The 20830-nt window shown below is 38.4% G+C and overlaps 1 long non-coding RNA gene across 2 annotated transcripts in view; it reads right to left on the reverse strand.

Annotated features, from left to right (window-relative positions):
* The window catches only part of LOC121816904 (uncharacterized), a 289186-nt gene that overhangs the window by 239640 nt on the left and 28716 nt on the right, over positions 1–20830 (reverse strand). The window lies entirely within an intron of this gene.

The following is a 20830-nucleotide window of genomic DNA, read 5'->3' on the forward strand; positions in this document are numbered from 1 at the left end:
AAGGAGAGGGAGGGCGGAAGAGAGGGAGTAGGAAGGAAAGAAATAGCATCCAAATTGGAAAGGAAGTAGTAAAACTATCACTATTCACAGATGATATGATATTATATATAGAAAACCCTAAAGACTCCATCAAAAAACTGTTGGAATAAATTCAGTAAAATTGCAATATACAAATCAATACACAAAATCCACTGTATTTTTATAAATTAATAACAAACTATCAGAAATAAAACAATCCCATGTAGAGTTGCACCAAAAAGAATAAAAAGAATTCCTAGTTGCATCTAGGAATAAATCTAACCAAGGAAGTGAAAGATCTATATACTGAAAACTTCAAGACATTAATGAAAGAAATTGAAAAAGATATAAATAAATGGAAACATATTCTGTCCTCATAGATTGAAAGAATCAATATTGTTAAAGTGCTCCATACTACCTAAAGTAATCTACAGATTCAATTTGACCCTTATCAAAATTCCAATGGCATTTTTCAAAGGAATATAACAATTCTAAAATTTGTATGCAATCATAAAAAAATCCCAGATAGCTAAAGCAATCTTAAGAAGAAAATATCTGGAGACATTATGCTCCCTAATTTCAAATTATATTACAAAGCTACAGTACGGTACTATTACAAAACATTTTGGTACTGGCATAAAAACAACAAAGGAAGCAAGAACATACTCTGGGGTAAAGACAATCTCTTCAATAAATGTTACTGGGAAAACTGAACAATTGCATGTAAAAGAATGAAATTCAACCACTATCTTACTCATTTTATTATACTCAAAATAACTGAAAATGAATAAATGACTTGAATATAAGACCTAAAATCATAAATCTCCTAGAAGAAAATAAATAGTAAACTCCTTGATGTCAGACTTGGCAGTGTTTTGTTTTGTTTTTTTAAACTAACACCAAAAGCAAAAGCAAAAAATTAAATAAGTAGGACTATGTCAAAATAAAAAGCTTCAGCACGGCAAAGGAAACAATCAACAAAATGAAAAGGTAACCTACTGAATAGGATAAAATATTTGCAGATCATATATTGATAAGGGGCTAATATCTAAAATATATAAAAAATTCATAAAGCTCAATAGTTTAAAAAAAATCCAATTTAAAAATGAGCGAAAGATCTGAATGGACTTTTTCCCAAAGAAGACTTACAGATGGCAAACAGGTGGAGCAAAAGATGCTCAATGTTATTAGCCATCAGAAATGGAAATGAAAAAACACAATGGGATAGCAACTCACACATGTAGTGTTAGAATCAGTCAGTTCAGTTGCTCAGTCGTGTCCAACTCTTTGCGACCCTGTGAATTGCAGCATGCCAGGCCTCCCTGTCCATCACCAACTCCTGAAGTTTACCCAAACTCATGTCCATTGAGTCCACAGCCATTACCAAAAAGATAAGAAATAAGAAGCATTCGCAAGGGGGTTAAAAAAAAGGGGAATGTTTGTGCACTGTTGATATGAATGTTAATAGGAATGCAGCTATTATAGGAAACAGTATGGTGGCTACTCAAAAAATTAGCAATAGAACTATCATATGATCCAGCAACCCACTATGGGGTATTTATCTGCAATTTGGGTATTTCTTGTTGCAGTTCCACTACCAGGAATTTATCCTAAGTTACTAGGGATGTACACGGGTGCTCACTGTGGTAATCTTTGTCCATGAGAAATATTGGAACTCACATAAATTGCCAAAAATAGAAGAATGGTCATGTAAGCTATCGTACATTCATACAAAGGAACTCAAGAACACTTGGGCAGAACCCTACAGTAGAAGAGCACTAAGAGAGGAATATGTGATATGGAAAAATATTCACAATATAATGGCATTTTAAGCGGCTTTTAAGACAGTGTGGTATATAATGCCATTTTTTTCTTTTTATTTTATTTTTAAATTTACAGTCACAAACCTAGAATAAATAAAGCTTGGCAGGATACATATCAATGTTTGCAATGCTCACTCTGAGTAATAGTATATTACTTTATTTTATTCTCTTTATCTATGTTTTCCAAAATTTCTATGGTTAGCCCTTTGCTTTATAAGTAAAATTATAAACTATATCAAAAGGTTACTCTGGAACATTCACTTATTTATATCAACTATATGTAAGCACTGCTAGGCACTAATATATTTATAATTTATATAAATATAAATAAAACAAATGTCTCTGATTTTAAGCAGCTCACAATCCAATAGGAGAAAGATAAAAAACGAAGTTAGTGTTCAATGTGGCAAGTGCTTCAAGAACACAGAGGCAGACATAACTAACCCCACAGGACCAGATGAGTGTTAAGAAAGCTGATCAGAGATGAATCCATGAGAAGCTTACAGCCTGAGTCAGGTAATGGCTCCCAGGCAGGACATGCCCCTCTGGCTTCAGGCCTTGCTGAAATATTTTTATCAGCATGTTTAAGATGACTACTTCATGAAAACAAAGGAGAAAAATCACTGTTTTTCATGATGACTAGAGATTTTCCAAGCATCACACAATATAAATCACAACCCTCAACCACTTGAGAGGCTGAAAGAACCATCAGAGAAACCCCAACTCCAATTCACAAGGCTCAGTGGAGATGATCAGCCTCACAGCTGACCTCATCTCTCTGGAACTATCTGGAGAAGACCTCAAAGCAATTCCTGCGTCATCACCTGATTCCCTGTCCCTCTCACCTCTGCCTTGTTAGGACCACAGCACACTACTGCAATCACTGTGAATCTTCCAAGAGCCTACACTTATTTATCTAGCTGTCTACTTTCTGTTAGGGGAGGCAGTAAAGCAGACAGGTGAAAAAGTCCCCCTATTAGAACTCTTTATGGCAACCCACTCCAGTGTTCTTGCCTGGAGAATCCCAGGGACGGAGGAGCCTGGTGGGCTGCCATCTATGGGGTCGCACAGAGTCGGACACGACTGAAGTGACTTAGTAGCAGCAGCACGCTTGTTTTGTATTTGAGCAAACACATGTGTGGGCTTCCCTGGTGGCTCAGACAGTAAGGAATCCACCTGCAATGTGTGTGTATCAGAGGGCTTCCCAGACGGCGCCAGTGGTAAAGAACCCACCTGCCAATGCAGGTAGAAGTAAGAGACGTGGGTTTGATAGCTGCGTCAGAAAGATCCCCTGGAGGAGGGCACAGCACCGACTCCACTATTCCTGCCTGAAGAGTCCTATGGACAGAGGAGCCTGGCAGGCAGAAGTTCATAGCGTTGCACAGAGTCCAACGCAACTGAAGCGACTGAACTGAACACATGCATGTATATCAGGTCAGGAGAGAAGAAAAGGCAGAGAACTGAAAACGCTGCTTCCCCTCAACTTCACAGACAGAAGCACTCCAACTGGGACTTTCTTTCCTCCTAAGCAAGCCAGCACTCTCTCAAAGGACCATCCTCCAGATGGTCCCAGATGCCATTGCCTTCTTTCATATAAGCCCTGAGACTATCCCTGACCCTGCCACCAGTGTCCCCATGGCTTCATCAGGACCAAAGGAAAAGGTCCTTCAGCCACATTCTGGGCACCAGACACGTCTCCAGAAGGCCCTCACTGAGTGCCAGAGAGCATCATCCCAGTCCTGTGTCTGCACGTCCTCTGCTCTAAGAGAAGCAGGTGCTCCATAGATGCTCAAAGACTTGAGGCTTTCCATAGAACACAAAGAAATCTTGAATGTCTGTGACATTTCCAATCGCTGCAGACTGGATCCGACGGCTTTAGCTAGAAAGTGACCAAATCCATAGCTCTATTACAAGTTCAGGGTTTTACTCCTCTGGGAATTAGCTTTCTTGAACCACCTCAAACACAAGCTTTAGTCTCTTCAGTTCAGTCGCTCAGGCATGTCCAACTCTTTGTGACCCCATGAATCGTAGCACGCCAGGCCTCCCTGTCCATCATCATCACCTGGAGTTCACTCAGACTCATGTCCATTGAGTCAGTGATGCCATCCAGCCATCTCATTCTCTGTTGTCCCCTTCTCCTCCTGCCTACAATCCCTCCCAGCATCAGAGTCTTTTCCAATGAGTCAACTCTCCACGTGAGGTGGCCAAAGTATTGGAGTTTCAGCTTTAGCATCAATCCTTCCAAAGAACATCCAGGACTGATCTCCTTCAGAATGGACTGGTTGGATCTCTTTGCAGTTCAAGGGACTCTCAACAATCTTCTCCAACACCACAGTTCAAAAGCATCAGTTCTTCCGTGCTCAGCTTTCTTCACAGTCCAACTCTCACATCCGTATATGACCATAGCCTTGACTAGACGGACCTTTGTTGGCAAAGTAATGTCTCTGCTTTTCAATATGCTATCTAGGTCGGTCATAACTTTCCTTGCAAGGAGTAAGCATCTTTTAATTTCATGGCTGCAATCACCATCTGCAGTGATTTTGGAGCCCAGAAAAATAAAGTCTGACACTGTTTCCACTGTTTCCCCATCTATTTCCCATGAAGTGATGGGACCAGATGCCATGATCTTCGTTTTCTGAATGTTGAGCTTTAAGCCAACTTTTTAACTCTTCTTTTTCACTTTCATCAAGAGGCTTTTTAATTCCTCTTCACTTTCTGCCATAAGGGTGGTATCATGTGCATATCTGAAGTTATTGATATTTCTCCTGCAGTCTTGATTGCAGCTTGTGCTTCTTCCAGTCCAGCATTTCTCATGATGTACTCTGTATATAAGTTAAATAAGCAGGGTGACAATATACAGCCTTGACGTACTCCTTTTCCTATTTGGAACCAGTCTGTTGTTCCATGTCCAATTCTAACTGTTGCTTCCTGACCTGCATATAGGTTTCTCAAGAGGCAGGTCAGGTGGTCTGTATTCCCATCTCTTGAAGAATTGTCCACAGTTTATTGTGATCCACACAGTCAAAGGCTTTGGCATAGTTAAGAAAGCAGAAATAGATGTTTTTCTGGAACTCTCTTGCTTTTTCGATGATCCAGCAGATGTTGGCAATTTGATCTCTGGTTCCTCTGCCTTTTCTAAAACCAGCTTGTACATTTGGAAGTTCACGGTTCATGTATTGCTGAAGCCTGGCTTCTAGAATTTTGAGCATTACTTTACTAGCGTGTGAAATGAGTGCAATTGTGCAATAGTTTGAGCATTCTTTGGCATTGCCTTTCTTTGGGATTGGAAGGAAAACTGACCCTTTCCAGTCCTGTGGCCACTGCTGAGTTTTCCAAATTTGTTGGCTTATTGAGTGCAGCACTTTCACAGCATCATCTTTCAGGATTTGAAATAGCTCAACTGGAATTCCATCACCTCCACCAGCTTTGTTCGTAGTGATGCTTTCTAAGGCCCACTTAACTTCACATTCCAGGATGTCTGGCTCTAGGTGAGTGATCACACCATTATGATTATCTTGGTCGTGAAGATCTTTATTGTACAGTTCTTCTGTGTATTCTTGCCATCTCTTCTTAATATCTTCTGCTTCTGTTAGGTCCATACCATTTCTGTCCTTTATCGAGCCCATCTTTGCATGAAATGTTCCCTTGGTATCTCTGATTTTCTTGAAAAGATCTCTAGTCTTTTCCATTCTGTTGTTTTCCTCGATTTCTTTGCATTGATCGCTGAGGAAGGCTTTCTTATCTCTTCTTGCTATTCTTTGGAACTCTGCATTCAGACGTTTATATCTTTCCTTTTCTCCTTTGCTTGTCACTTCTCTTCTTCTCACAGCTATTTGTAAGGCCTCCCCAGACAGCCATTTTGCTTTTTTGCATTTCTTTTCCATGGGGAAGGTCTTGATCCTTGTCTTCTGTACAATGTCACGAACCTCATTCCATAGTTCATCAGGCACTCTATCTATCAGATCTAGTCCCTTAAATCTATTTCTCACTTCCACTGTATAATCATAAGGAATTTGATTTAGGTCATACCTGAATGGTCTAGTGGTTTTCCCTAAATATTTTGCTCTAAAATTTTTAAATAACCTATTTCCGATTGTTGTCACTATTGCTATCATCAGAAAATGTCAGCAAAGGGCCAGGAGCAATCTCTGTGGTTAATAGCACCGAAACATTATGTTCTCAGAGTTGTTTATAACGGAAGAAAAACTTAGAATTAGGGAATATTGGTGATTTAGCTGTCCCCTGTGTTGCAAATGTTAACAGACGTTGAAGCTCACAATGTAACCTTTGAGCATACATAAAAAATACATGGTAAAACTGCAAGTCCTGGCATTCTATTTCCCCACAGGCGACCATCAGCATTCTGAGGCATCTAGCTTTTATACGCCTTTTGATCACAGGAAAATAGGAGCAGTGATTTTTCTTAATCTTAAAAAAGCATCTAATAAGAAGAGGACTTGCTAATAATTAACTGTAGCCTCTGGACTTCTCTGGGGAGCTTTTAACTCTTTCACAACTACCTTGTAGCATGGACATGTGATGGTTTTATACAGCACAGGGGACATATTGAACAGGATATATTTCAAAAGAGAAATAATGGCACATCCCACTTAAATATTCTTTCCAACATGTCAAAAATTTTGTCATAAGATATAGTGATTAACATAGTAAATACAAACATATATTAAAAATAATTTAAAAGTTAATAATATAACAATAGTCATTTTGCAACATTAGAAACTTTTATATTTTTCCTTCTCTTCGATTCTTAGTGGGTTTACATGATCTGTTGGCATGGTTAAACACTGACAGAATCCCAGAAGATCAATTCATGACCTGTCATCCCAAGCGTCTCTAGACTGATTAGTCAAGTAACGTGAGTATTTTCCAGGCCACTTATTATTGAGTGTTAAATAGTTACCACATTTTGAAACTGCATGTTGAAGGGACCCTAAAGAAACCCCTGGAATGTTCCATAAAATACTGAGAAGACTAACATAAGATCTCTTCTTGCCCCCTTCCACCCTTTGGCTTACAGAACATTAAAAACACGTAATTATCTTAGACTGGATGAGAACTTTGCCTCTAAACAAACCTTTCAGTTTGAACTTGCTAATTCTTCTAAATAAATTTTACTGGCAATGAAAATAATTGCCCTCATGCTGTAGAGAATTAGCTTCATAATTGAATCAAATTGGTTTAAAAAATGATATGTAAATATAAACCAGAATATATTTTCAGGTTACTGGAGCCTATAAAAGAGATAACTAGAATTTCTTCCAACCAATAATGTATTGGATTTTTAGATCCCCCAACCTACCATTAGATTAACATATTTTAGCACAGCTGAGGTTTGATGCTAGTACAGATAGATGACTCTTACTCCCTTGCTCATTTTTAATCTCTCAAGGTAAAAAATTAATGTGACTGCTACTCTAATAGGTACATATTAATGGAAAATCACCTAAAAACAAAACTCCAAGCTGCATGAAGTTCATCACCCTCAAGAATTTTAAATTACAAAATACCCACTTGCCTACATTGATGTGACATGAAGCTCTGTCTCAGAATCTCAAAGTATTGATATAAGTCATGACAATACCAACAAAGACATTTTTATTCATTATTTATTAAAGCACATAAGACATTAAGTGAATTATACCACTTTGTGTATACCCTTTAACTTTCATATATCTGATATATTGCATTTTTTTATGCTAGTCCTGGATAAAATTCACATTTCATGATCTCCGTCTTCCCCTTACAAAGCTCCTCTCTTCATTATCAGTGCTGCGCCAGCTCCACATTTAACAAGGTAACTGAATCTGAAGTGAGTGGCCTCAAATTACATATTAGATCTATTCCTATCTAGCTATGTGACCCTAAGCAAATTATCACGTATGAACCTCAGTTTGTTCTCTAAAAGGAAGTTCATCTGTTCTACCTGTCTAAAAGTTTTATAAAGATCAAATATAAAGTTATATAAAGCTTTTCTTAAGTGAATATTTTATTATACTGTAATTAATAATTATAACTCATGCCAATTAGAATTCAGTTCAGCAGATGTAAAGGACAACCCAAATAATAATGGCTTAAACACTATCTATGACACAGTCAGAATTTCATTTCTTTCTCATGTGAAACAAATTTGGGAGGAATATGTCCAGGCTCACAGAACACAAGGACTCAAACTCGTTCTCTCTTCTGATATTTTTCTCTTGATGCTCCTCCATTCTTAGCATGCAGCTTCCTGGACTAATGACCCAAGTTGGCTGCTTGAGCTCTGCAATCATTTCTGCATCCGAGACAGTGAGGAAGAGGATGGATGGGGGATTTACTCTCCCTTTCAAAATGCTTCCAGGAACTGTACTAAATTCCTGGCGGCATGTATTAGCCAAAAGTTAGATATTTTGCACTACTCCCTTTCAAAAGAGGTTGAGATAACACGTGTGCAGCTGAAAACCAGGAATTCTATTACAGAAAGAAGAAGATAGTTACTGGGGATCAACTGGCAATCATCTCTGACAGAGACCTTTTATTTCTGACTCCTGTTAAGACTGTTGCGTACTCTAGTGCCACCTCACCTTGAGTCTCTGTTAAAATTTTCCTGTCTAAGTTACATTTCTATTCAATCCTATTCTCCAGTTTCTAGGTAACACTAACCACATACTAAACTATGAAAGTGAAAGTGTTAGTAGCTCAGTCATGCTCAACTCTTTGTGACCCCATAGACTGTAGTCCACAAGGCTCCTCTGTCCATGGAATTCTGCAGGCGGGAATACTGGAGTAAGTAGCCAGTCACTTCTCCAAGGGATCTTCCCAACCCAGGGATCAAACCCAGGTCTTTTGCATGCAGGAAGATTCTTTACCATCTGAGCCAACAGGGAAGCCCCAAATTAATTACATTCTCAGTCTTAGATTTGAACTTTTTGCCAAATTGATGTTAATATCTGTATTAAAATAAGTCATAGCATCTTTAATGGACCTCTACTTTATAATTTATTATTATTGGGGGGCTTCAAAATCACTGCAGATGGTGACTACAGCCATGAAATTAAAAGATATTTGTTCCTTGGAAGAAAAGTTATGACCAACCTAGACAGCATATTAAAAAGCAGAGATATTATTTTGCCAACAAAGGTCCATCTAGTCAAAGCTATGGTTTTTCCAGTAGTCATGTATGTATGTGAGAGTTGGACTATAAGGAAAGATGAGTGCTGAAAAATTATTGCTTTTGAACCGTGGTGTTGGAGAAGACTCTTGAGGGTCCCTTGAACTGCAAGGAGATCCAAACAGTCCATCCTAAAGGAAATCAATTTGGAATATTCATTGGAAGGACTGATGTTGATGCTGAAACTCCAATACTTTGGCCACCTGATGTGAAGAACTGACTCATTTGAAAAGACCCTGATGCTGGGAAAGATCGAAGGTGGGAAGAAAAGGGGACAACAGAGGATGAGATGGTAGGATGCATCACCAACTCAATGGACATGAGTCTGAGTAAGCTCCAGGAGTTGGTGATAGACAGGGAAGCCTGGCATACTGGATTCCATGGGGTCATAAAGAGTTGGACATGACTGAGCTACTAAATTGAACTTTATAAACCCAGAGACTCTTCTGGTTCTATGTGAGAATCACATGCAATGAGAAGATTTACTTTGACATTTGGTTAAATCTGAGCGATAACCAATGATAAACCAACTTTCCATTCCCAATCCCTTCAAAACCCAACTTAAAATACATCTCCCTTCCAAGGCCAACAGACAGGATTCATAATTCATTCACAGATTGAACTGCTCTTTGACATATTTGGAAGTTAGTTAACTCCTTCCAGCTCAGGGACATTGCATTCAAGGTATAAGATGTCACAGACTAACATGTGGATAGTCAAGTGGGAAACATGAAAATAAATAAATATGAATGAAAACACGTGTGGGAAAAAGAGACTGAGCAACCCTGACAAAGAGCATATAAAGAACAGTCTGAATATTCTTACTGCAAAAGTTTGCCATTTATTGTATAATGTATTTTATTGTTTGTTATAATGTATATTTTATTGTTTGTTAATGAAACACCAAGCTGGATGAATCACAAGCTGGAATCAAGACTGCTGAGAGAAATACCAGCAACTTCAAATATGCAGGTGGTATCATTCTAATGGCAGAAAGTAGAGAGGAACTAAACAACTTCTTGATGAGGGTGAAAGAGAAAAGTGAAAAATTTGGCATAAAACTCAACATTCAAAAAATGAAGATCTTGGCAACTGGTACCATCACTTTACAGTAAATAGATAGGGGAAAAAGTGACAGATTTTATTTTCTTGGGCTCCAAAATCACTGCAGACGGTGACTGCAGCTTCAAAATTAAAAGACACTTACTCCTTGGAAGAAAAGCTATGACAAACCCAGACAACATATTAAAAAGCAGAGACATCACTTTTCTGACAAAGGTCTGTATAGGCAAAGCTATGATTTTTCCAGTAGTCAAGTGAGAGTCAGACCATAAAGAAGGATGAGCACCAAAGAATTGATGCTTTTGAACCGTGGTGTTGGAGAAGACTCTTGAGAGTCCCTTGGACTGCAAGGAGATCCAACAAGTCCATCCTAAAGGAGATCAGTCCTGGGTGTTCATTGGTAGGACTGATGCTGAAGCTGAAGCTCCAATCCTTTGGCCACCTGATGTGAAGAGCTGAGTCATTTGGAAAAGACCCTGATGCTGGGAAAGATTGAGGGCAAAAGGAGAAGAGGAAAGCAGAGGATGAGATGGTTGGATAGCATCACTGACTTAATGGACATGAATTTGAGCAAACTCTGAGAGGTGTAGCTAAAGACAGGGAAGCCTGGCGTGTTGCAATCCATGGGTTGCAAAGAGTCGGATACAATTTAGCAACTGAACAACAACAATGGATTCTTATTTTGCTGCGATAAACCTTTTCTATGGTAATAGCTAAAAAAGAAAATTCAAGCATAACGAAAAATTAAATTTCCATTTCTTAAGAAGGTTGATGATTAAAAAGTAACTCATACCAAATATTTGTTTAGAACTACCATCCTCATGTGAGCTACTGGCCACACAAAAACCAGAAAACTCAAAACTTCTGAATAAACACTAGCAACTCTTCCAAAAGTTAATGAAAGATTTTGCCCAAACAAGTGAGCTTAATACATGCAGCCATAGAAGGTGAGTTTCTGTAACATACTGTAAGACATCACTTTTCTTTAAGATCACATGATTCTTCTATATTAATATTGTTCACTTTTTATTCCAAGTTTCTTTGTGTAAGTATAAAGTGATACCTGTCAGTGTGCTACCTATATTAGAATAAAAACCTCAAATAGTTAAATAGTATATAAAAGTTCTGCATCAGAGTCTTCAGCTCCAGACAGAAAAATCAGTTAATTCAAAAGTGGTTCAACTGTTTTCACCAACTTATGAAATAAATGCAGTCATTCAGGCACAGGTGAAACAACTGACATTTTTGCTATTGTAAATTGAAGTAAATTTTTCAATATTAAGAGTAATAATATTACTCTTAAAATTTACTCTTGTGGTAAAACAATTAGAAACTGATGGGACGCAGTAATATGGTATAAACCAAGATCTAAAGAAACATACTAAAAAGACTGGAACTCAGAATTGGCTGTGGTACACATATAATTTGTAAGTTTGCAAAATAAGCTGGTATTCTATTCCTCAAAACACAATAGTATTTGAGAGCTGTAGTTCTCAAATTTTATTCATGTATGTACCCTTATAGTAAAGAGCTGACTCACTTGAAAAGACCCTGATGCTGGGAAAGATTGAAGGCATGAGGAGAAGGGGATGACAGAGGAGGAGATGGCTGGATGGCATCACCAACTTGATGGACATGAGTCTGTGTAAACTCCGGGAGTTGGTGATGGACAGGGAGGCCTGGCATGCTGCAGTCCATGGGGTCACAAAGAGTTGGACATGACTGAGCAACTGAACTGAACTGAATTGTACCCTTATATACATTGTGTAAATGATTTAACTGCATAAAAATTTGTAATGACAGGTATGAAAACAAAAACATCATTTCACATGACAATACATACTTTTTTGCCTTGCTGCCTGCATTCTATTGGATGTTAAAAATGTTTGAGCCTTTGAATAGTCTTTTTTCTTTATGTTAATCTAAGTGTCCTAAAATGGAATTGAACTTTATTGTAAACAAGTGCTCTAATTTTTGTTTGCATTTTAATCAAAAATAGTTGGAAATAAAGTACTGAAAATGTAAAAAAAAAAAACAGTTTTTGAAGCTTTTAGTGAATTTTTATTACTAAAAGACAAAGCTTACAACAAGAAAGTCATTGAAACTTCCCCTCCAAAAGCAAAGCAAAAACTGAATTACTTAAGTGACAAGGACTTAAACGTATGTAGGTTTGTTTTGAAATTCTATAATTGCCCTTTAAAATATATTTTTGTAAGAGTGTCATTTGGTAAGCTACTATTTTTCATTGAATAAATTTTATTCTGTTCTGAAATGTAATGAAATTTCAGAGAGCTGATAATTTGCAACATTTATATTTGGCAAAAATTCACAAACATCATAAACAGAGACAACTTGTTTGATGAGTTTTATCTCATAAAAAATTTGCTGAAGAAAGGTACACTGAATAGAAGAAAACAGCCAGAGATGTTTACACATTTTAATATGAAAAAAATTGAATTGAGAATATCCTCCATTTAGCATAATTTGTTTTGAACATTTCTCAGTGCCTACAGGGAAAGTATTTTCTCAATTAAAAAAAGAGACGAGTTCATTGGAGTTATCAAACATTGTAATCTACATACCATAAAACAGAACTTTAAACACTGCTGTTGTATTAAAACATTAAAAATAAGATTATATGGAAAAATGTATTCTCAGAAAAATATTAATGGCATGGTATTCAAGGTAGTTATAAACAGGCAGATTAAAATATGTGGCTATAGTAAGAATACTTTTTGCTTTTCCTTATGTTATTTTTATTGTTTATATAAAGCAATTTTTGAATTTTTACTTTAATATACAAGATTTTTTCATATTTTTTGTTTTTCAAAAACAAATGTTTTTCATATTTTAATAAAGAATTTTCTCTTCAAAAAACTTAATAGAATCATGTTTATGATAAATAAATATTCAAAAATTTAAATTCCAAAGATTATTAGCATCTCCTCTTTGCTCTCAAAATCATCCCAGTTTAAACCATCAATTTTATCATCACCCTAACTGCAGCCAACAGGATAAAGCTATATTCCTTGTGATGTGGCCTTTGACCCTTTCTAGCCTCCACTTCCACATTTCTATCCCATCCTCTTCAAACTCTCTGAAGCTCAAGCCACACACTCCTCACTGGCCAGGAGCAGAGTTCTCTGCCACTGCTCTGCCCTGACACTTCCCCCTGCCTCTAATGCCCTGTGCTCTCATGACCCTGGTGAATTCTAACTGAACCATAACATCCAACTTTAATATCTTCCTGCAGCTTTCCATGGCTTTCCCCTCCCACCTCACCTCACAGCATTAGGTATGTGCTGACCTGGGTCCTTGCGCAGCCTACAACCCTGATGGTTATTTTCCTTCTGGTCCTTCTTTGTCACTGGATGGGGAGAGCCGAGAAGTCATAGACGTTGGCTTCTTCATCTTTGTTGTACACAGTTGTTGTTCAGTCACTCAGTCATGTCCAGCTCTTTGTGACTCCATGGACTGCAGCACGGCAGGCTTCTCTGTCCTAGAGCCCAGTGAATTACCTAATACATAGGGCTCATTAGGTAAATATTTGTCCAGTGGTATGTGTTGTATTATAAAGAGGCCATTATAATGGCTTTTTAGAATCTCCTGAAACACACCTTTTAGACATCTCCCTGCCTTATGCACAAACACAGGACGGATCCACCAGCTGCTCAGCTCAGCAAGCCCCGGTGTTCTCTGGAGGCCTTAGGTTTATGATCACCTACTGGCATTTCCTTACTAAGGCTCTAGCGTAAACAGATAATTAACCTCCGCTGTCTACTGACTTATTTAACTTCACAGAATCTGAGACAGTGATAGTAGGTATGTGTGTGTGCACACACATATAAAATGAACTCTGATGGATAGGCTAACAATAGACTTCCACACAAACCCTGACAAACAGGGTAATTAATATAATCTAACCCTATTCCCTAAAGCTAGACACAGATCCCTTCACTAGGTAAGAGGGTCTTAAGTAAGAAGATGCTCCATCAAACACTGAACTATGTCTCATTTAAATAAAAACATTTTTCATTACAGATATAATTTAAAAATTCCTTTAGGTATGTTTATATGTATATGGGCTTCCTCAGAGGCTCAGCGATAAAAAATTTGCCTGCAATGTGGGAGCCACAGGAGATGGTGGTTCAATCCCTGGGTGGGGAAGATCGCCTGGAGGAAGGCATGGCAACCCACTCCAGTATGCTTGCCTGGAGAATCCCATGGGCAGAGGAGCCTGGTGGGTTGCAATCCATAGAGTCACAAAGAGTTGGACACAACTGAAGTGACTGAGCACACACACACATCTGAATATTACAAACACCTGAACAGAAAACAAGTGTTATCTATTTAGATGTCCACTGACATCAATAATGCTAAGAACTACAAAAGTTGCAACAGAAACACTTTGGAGCCAGACACATCTGTCACAGAATCTTGGTTTCATCTTTTCCTGAACCTCAGTTTCCTCATCACTAAAATGTGTATGATATTGTTTGCCATTCAGGGTTGCTGAGAGGATTAAAGAGAAGAACAGTGGTTGCTTAGATAAATAACAAATTTGTACTATTTCTTTGTTCCTGTTTGCTGTTGTTGCTGTTCAGTTGCTAAGTCATGTCCGACTCTTTGTGACCCCATGGACTGAAGCATGCCAGGCTCCTCTGTCCTCCACCATCTCCCAGACTTTGCTCAAATTCATGTTCACTGAGTCAGTGATGTTATCTAACCATCTCATCCTCTGTCACCCCCTTCTCCTTTTGTCTACAATCTTTTCCAGCATCAGTTCAGTTCAGTTCAGTTGCTCAGTCGAGTCCAACTCTTCGTGACCTCATGGACCACAGCATGCCCGGCCTCCCTGTCCATCACCAACTCCCGGAGTTTACTCAAACTCATCTCCATTGAGTCAGTGATGCCATCCAACCATCTCATTCTCTGTTGTCCCCTTCTCCCACCTTTAATCCTTCCCAGTATCAGGGTCTTTTCAAATGAGTCAGTGCTTCACATTGGGTGGCCAAAGTATTGGAGTTTCAGCTTCAACATCATTCCTTCCAATGAACACCCAGGACTGATTTCCTTTAGGATGGACTGGTTGGATCCCCTTGCAGTCCAAGGGACCCTCAAGAATCTTCTCCAACACCACAGTTCAAAAGCATCAATTCTTCATTGCTCAGCTTTCTTTATAGTCCAATCTCACATCCACACATGACCACTGGAAAAACCATAGCTTTGACTAGACAGACCTTTGTTGGTAAAGTAATGTCTCTGCTTTTCAATATGCTGTCTAGGTTGGTCATAACTTTCCTTCCAAGAAGTAAGCGTCTTTTAATTTCATGGCTGCAGTCACCATCTGCAGTGATTTTGGAGCCCAAAAAGTAAAGTCTGACACAGTTTCCACTGTTTTCCCATCTATTTCCCATGAAGTGATGGGACCAGATGCCATGATCTTCGTTTTCTGAATGTTGAGCTTTAAGCCAACTTTTTCACTCTCCCCTTTCACTTTCATCAAGAGGCTTTTAGTTCCTCTTCACTTTCTGCCATAAGGGTGGTGTCATCTGCATATCTCAGGTTATTGATATTTCTCCTGGCAATCTTGATTCCAGCTTGTGTTTCTTCCAGTCCAGCGTTTCTCATTATGTACTCTGTATATAAGTTAAATAAGCAGGGTGACAATATACAGCCTTGACGTACTCCGTTTCCTATTTGGAACCAGTCTGTTGTTCCATGTCCAGTTCTAACTGTTGCTTCCTGACCTGCATACACATTTCTCAAGAGGCAGGTCAGGTGGTCTGTATTCCCATCTCTTGAAGAATTTTCCACAGTTTATTGTGATCCACACAGTCAAAGGCTTTGTCATAGTCAATAAAGCAGAAATAGATGTTTTTCTGGAACTCTCCTGCTTTTTCCATGATCCAGCGGATGTTGGCAATTTGATCTCTGGTTTCTCTGCCTTTTCTAAAACCAGCTTGAACATCAGGAAGATTAGTCAACCTTAATTCTTACTCTCTAAAACTTATAAGTATCCCATCACTGCCAAATTCTATTTCCAGTGCATTTTAAGCACAGCCTCCCTCCCCAGACCCACAGAGAGCTGTCTCACCCAGGGGCTCCTCTGCTCTTCCCAGTAGGCAGCTCCCTTAAAGCAAGAGGTGAGCACATTGTTATGATCCCACCAAGACTTGGCTGGTCTCCACATTCAGCCTGGTGACTCATGTCCTTTTGAGTTGCTGAATGAATTTAAAGTATTGCCAAGGAATTTTGCAATTCACATTAGGTAGATGCAGAAATTATAGAATCACTTTCCTCAAATTAGTAACAACAGATATTTGTGCCCACAAGAATGAGGACAACTTGGAAAACAGCATAGCCAAGTTTTCTTCATACTTCAGAGCAGATCCCAAAACAACAGTATCATTTTATCACCTTCTCAGTTCAGTTCAGTTCAGTTACTCAGTCATGTCTGACTCTTTGCAACCCCGTGGACTGCAGCACATTAGGCTTACCTGTTCATCACCAACTCCCAGAGCTCACTCAAATTCATATCCATGGAATCGATGATACCATCCCACCATCTCATCCTCTGCTATCTTCTTCTCCTTCTGCCTTCAGTCTTTCCCAGCACCAAGAACCCTTCCAATGAGTCTGCTCTCCACATCACGTGGCCAAGGTACTGGAGCTTCAGCATCAGTCCTTCTAATTAATATTCAGATTCGTTTCCTTTAGGATTGACTGGTTTGATCTCTGTATAGTCCAAAGGACTCTCAAGAGTCTTCTCCAACTCCACAGTTCTAAAGCATCAATTCTTCGGTGCTCAGCTTTCTTTATGGCTCAACTCTCACATCCATAACCACGACTACTGGAAAAACCATAGCTTTGACTAGACAGAACTTTGTGGGTAATGTCTCTGCTTTTTAATACACTGTCTAGATTTGTCATAGTTTTTTTTTTCCAAGGAGCAATCATCTTTTAATTTTGTGGCTGCACTCACCATCTGCAGTGATTTTGAAGCCCAGGAAAATAAATTCTATCACTTTTTCCATTGTTTCCCCATCTATTTGCCATGAAGTGATGGAACCGGATGCCATAATCTTAGTTTTTTTTAATGTTGAATTTTAAGCCAGTGTTTTCACTCTCCTCTTTCACATTCATCAAGAAGCTCTTTAGTTCTTCTCTGCTTTCTGCCATGGGTGGCGTCATCTGCTTATCTGAGGTTATTGATATTTTTCCCAGCAATCTTGATTTCAGCTTGTGTTTCATCTAGCCTGGCATCTCACATGATGTATTCTGCATATAAGTTAAATAAGCACGTGACAATACCGATGACAAGGAGCCTGGACGTACTCCTATCCCAATTTGGAACCAGTCCATTATTTGATGTCCTGTTCTAACTGCTGCTTCTTGACCTGCATACAGGTTTCTCAGGAGGCAGGTAAGGTGGTTTGGTATTCCCATCTCTTTAAGAATTTCCCACAGTTTGTTGTCTATTTCTATACACTACTACTTTATCACTTTTTAGTGTATCAGTTCAGTTCAGTTCAGTTCAGTCACTCAGTCTTGTCCGACTCTTTGCAACCCCATGGATTGCAGCATGCCAGGCCTCCCTGTCCATCACCATCTCCCGGAGTTCACTCAGACTCATGTCCATCGAGTCAGTGATGCCATCCAGCCATCTCATCCTCTGTCATCCCCTTCTCCTCCTGCCCCTAATCCCTCCCAGCATCAAAGTCTTTTCCAATGAGTCAATCCTTCGCATGAGGTGGCCAAAGTACTGGAGTTTCAGCTTTAGCATCATTATTTCCAAAGAACACCCAGGACTGATCTCCTTTAGAATGGACTGGTTGGATCTCCTTGCAGTCCAAGGGACTCTCAAGAGTCTTCTCCAACACCACAGTTCAAAAGCATCAATTCTTCGGCGCTCAGCTTTCTTCACAGTCCAACTTTCACATCCATACATGACCACTGGAAAAATCATAGCCTTGACTAGACAGACCTTTGTTATTTTAGTGTATAAAAATATACAAATGCATAAGAACAAAAATCCCACCCCAAGCAGAGGGTCTAAATTCAAGGCAATAGCAAATATTTTATAAACTTTTAAAAAACATAAGCAGTGAACTAATGCTTATGAAACTGAAAACACTGATGGATGATTACATTACTCAGTTACTTCACTTTAGATACTCTTTTAAACCATTCAAAAGACATTTGCCTCACTCTGTCAACAAAATTGATTGCTTTATCTCTTTTTGCTGTGTCTCTGACAATTTTCTTATATTTAGCTTTCAATTTATTATATTTTTTCTTTAGTTGTCATTAGCCAGATGATGAAGCCATGTACTGAGTTTCTAGGTCAATAACTATTTTATAATCTTATGAAGCTTATTTGGTTATTTTCTAATGTTTTTGGTATTCTATTAAAACTTGCATTGATGCTTGGACTATAATTGCATAAATTGCATAATTTTTCATGGCTGCCATACAAATAAAAGAGCATATCTAATTTTTAGTCTATTTTGATTTAATATTTTAGCACTTCAAGTAAAATATGGTACAACCATATATGTCTATTTGCTTTCTTTCTTTTCTGTTATAGCTGTCATATGCTTTATATCTATATACATTGATAATTCCACCACAGTTATAATTTTTGCTCTCAACTGTTGTAATTTGAAGAACTTGAAGACAGCCTTAAATTTCCCCAGATATTTGCTATTTTTATTGTTCTTCTTTCATTCCTCAAGTTCTAAGTATCATTTCCCCTCAGCCTAATTAACTTCCTTTCGTATTTCTTTTAGACCAGATTTGCTGGTAATAAACTCTTAGTTTTCTAATAGTTTTCTTCTTTTCTAAGAGTTTCTTCCTTCCTGAAATATTTTTACTGAACACAGAACTCTGGATTGACAGGGTTTTTTTTTTTTAGCACTTTAAATATATAGTTCCACAGTTTTCTAACCTTCATGACCTAAGAGAAATCTTTGGCTATTCAAATTGTTGTCTCTTTGCACAGAATGTATTATTTCAAGATTTATTTTTTCCTTTTTTGGGTTTTTAGCAATTTGATTATGATATGATATATCTGGGCTCATTTTTCTTTGTGCTTATCCTGTTTGGGTTTTGCTAAACTTCTTAAATCTATAAATTTCTGTCTCAAATTTGGGATGATTTCAGTAATTATTTCTTCAATATCTTTTTTTTTTTCTGTACCAATCTCTTTCCTTTCCTTCTGGAACTCAAATGATGAAAATGTTAGACACATTACTATTGTCTCCAAAGTCCCTATGCCTCTGTTCATTTTTAGGTTATTTTTCTTTTCTTTTGTGTGTGTGTGTGTGTATTTGTTCTTTTTTTTTTTTTTTTTTTTTTGCTGTGTTGTTAAGATTGGGAGGGTTTCCCTGTTGGCTCAGCAGTAAAGAACTCACCTGCCAAGCAGAGGACATGGGTTCTATCTTTGAATCAGAAAGATAACCTGGAAAAGGAAATGGCAACCCAGTCCAGGAAATCCCACAGACAGAGGAGTCTGGCGAGCTACAGTCCATGGGGTCACAAAAGAGTTGAACAAAATTCAGTACCTAAACACCAACAACAACTAAGACTGAACAATTACTATTGATCTACCTTTTAAGTTCACTGACTGGTCATCTGCATTCTGCTGCTGAGATGATCCATGGATTCTTTTTTAATTCCTGATATTGTACTTCAGTTCTAATATTTCTGCATGGTTCTATTTTATAGTTTCTTATTTCTCGGCATAGAACTTCTATCTTTCCATTCATTGAGTGCTTATATCTTGATATGAAGCATAGTAATAGCTGAGTTAAGAGTCTTTGCTCTCTAAACTCTGGGTCATCTCGAGATTTTGTGTTTATTGTCTTTTTCCCTTAAAAATTGGTCACATTTTCCTGGGGCCTTTTTTACTTGTTTTTGGCACTGGGGTAATTTTTAACTTTATGTTGGACATTATGAGTTCTGTTGTAAAACATTAGGTCCTGTTAAAGTTTCAGAGAATTTGTTTTACAGACAATCAACTCAGGTCTAGAACACAAGTCTGTCTCACTCTCCATGGGCAGTGGCTCCACTATGAGTTCAGGTTTCAAAGCTGCCACCACACTGCTTTAGGTACCCACCCCATGCTTGCCCAGGTCCAGCATGAGCCTGGAATTAGTTCTGGTTCAAAGACATAATTAGGGGTCCCTTTCTTCAGCTCTCTCCTCTGACATTCTCCACACCCTCTCTCGTATCCCTTTTTCAGAACTAGCCAGAAAGAGCTTATCTTAGTGTTTAACATGGAAGTTGTTCAGTGTTATGTAGCAGCCCAAATAGGAGGGGAGCTGGCGGAGAATGGATACATGCATATGTATGGCTGTCCCTTTTGCTGTTCACTTGAAACTATTACAACATTGTTAATCACCTATGTGTATGTGTCAGTCGTGTCCAACTCTGTGATCCCATGGAACATAGCCTACCAGGCTCCTCTGTCCATGGAAGTCTCCAGGCAAGAATACTGGAGTGGAGTGGCACTCCCTTCTCCAGGGGATCTTCCTAACCCACAGATTGAACCCAAGTCTCCTGCATTACAGATGGATTCTTTATCACTGAGTCTCCTGGAAAGTATAATCAGCTATACTCCAGTATAAACTAAAAAGTTTAAAATTTAAAAAGAAAAAGTAGCTACAGTTCTGCAACTGGGGATCTCAATGCAAGATGGAGAACTTAAGAGGAAAAAAACTACAGATTTCCTTCTGCATAGGTCACTTCTTCC

The sequence above is a fragment of the Ovis aries genome, chromosome 1 (assembly GCF_016772045.2).
Source record: "Ovis aries strain OAR_USU_Benz2616 breed Rambouillet chromosome 1, ARS-UI_Ramb_v3.0, whole genome shotgun sequence".
Lineage (NCBI taxonomy): Eukaryota > Metazoa > Chordata > Mammalia > Artiodactyla > Bovidae > Ovis > Ovis aries.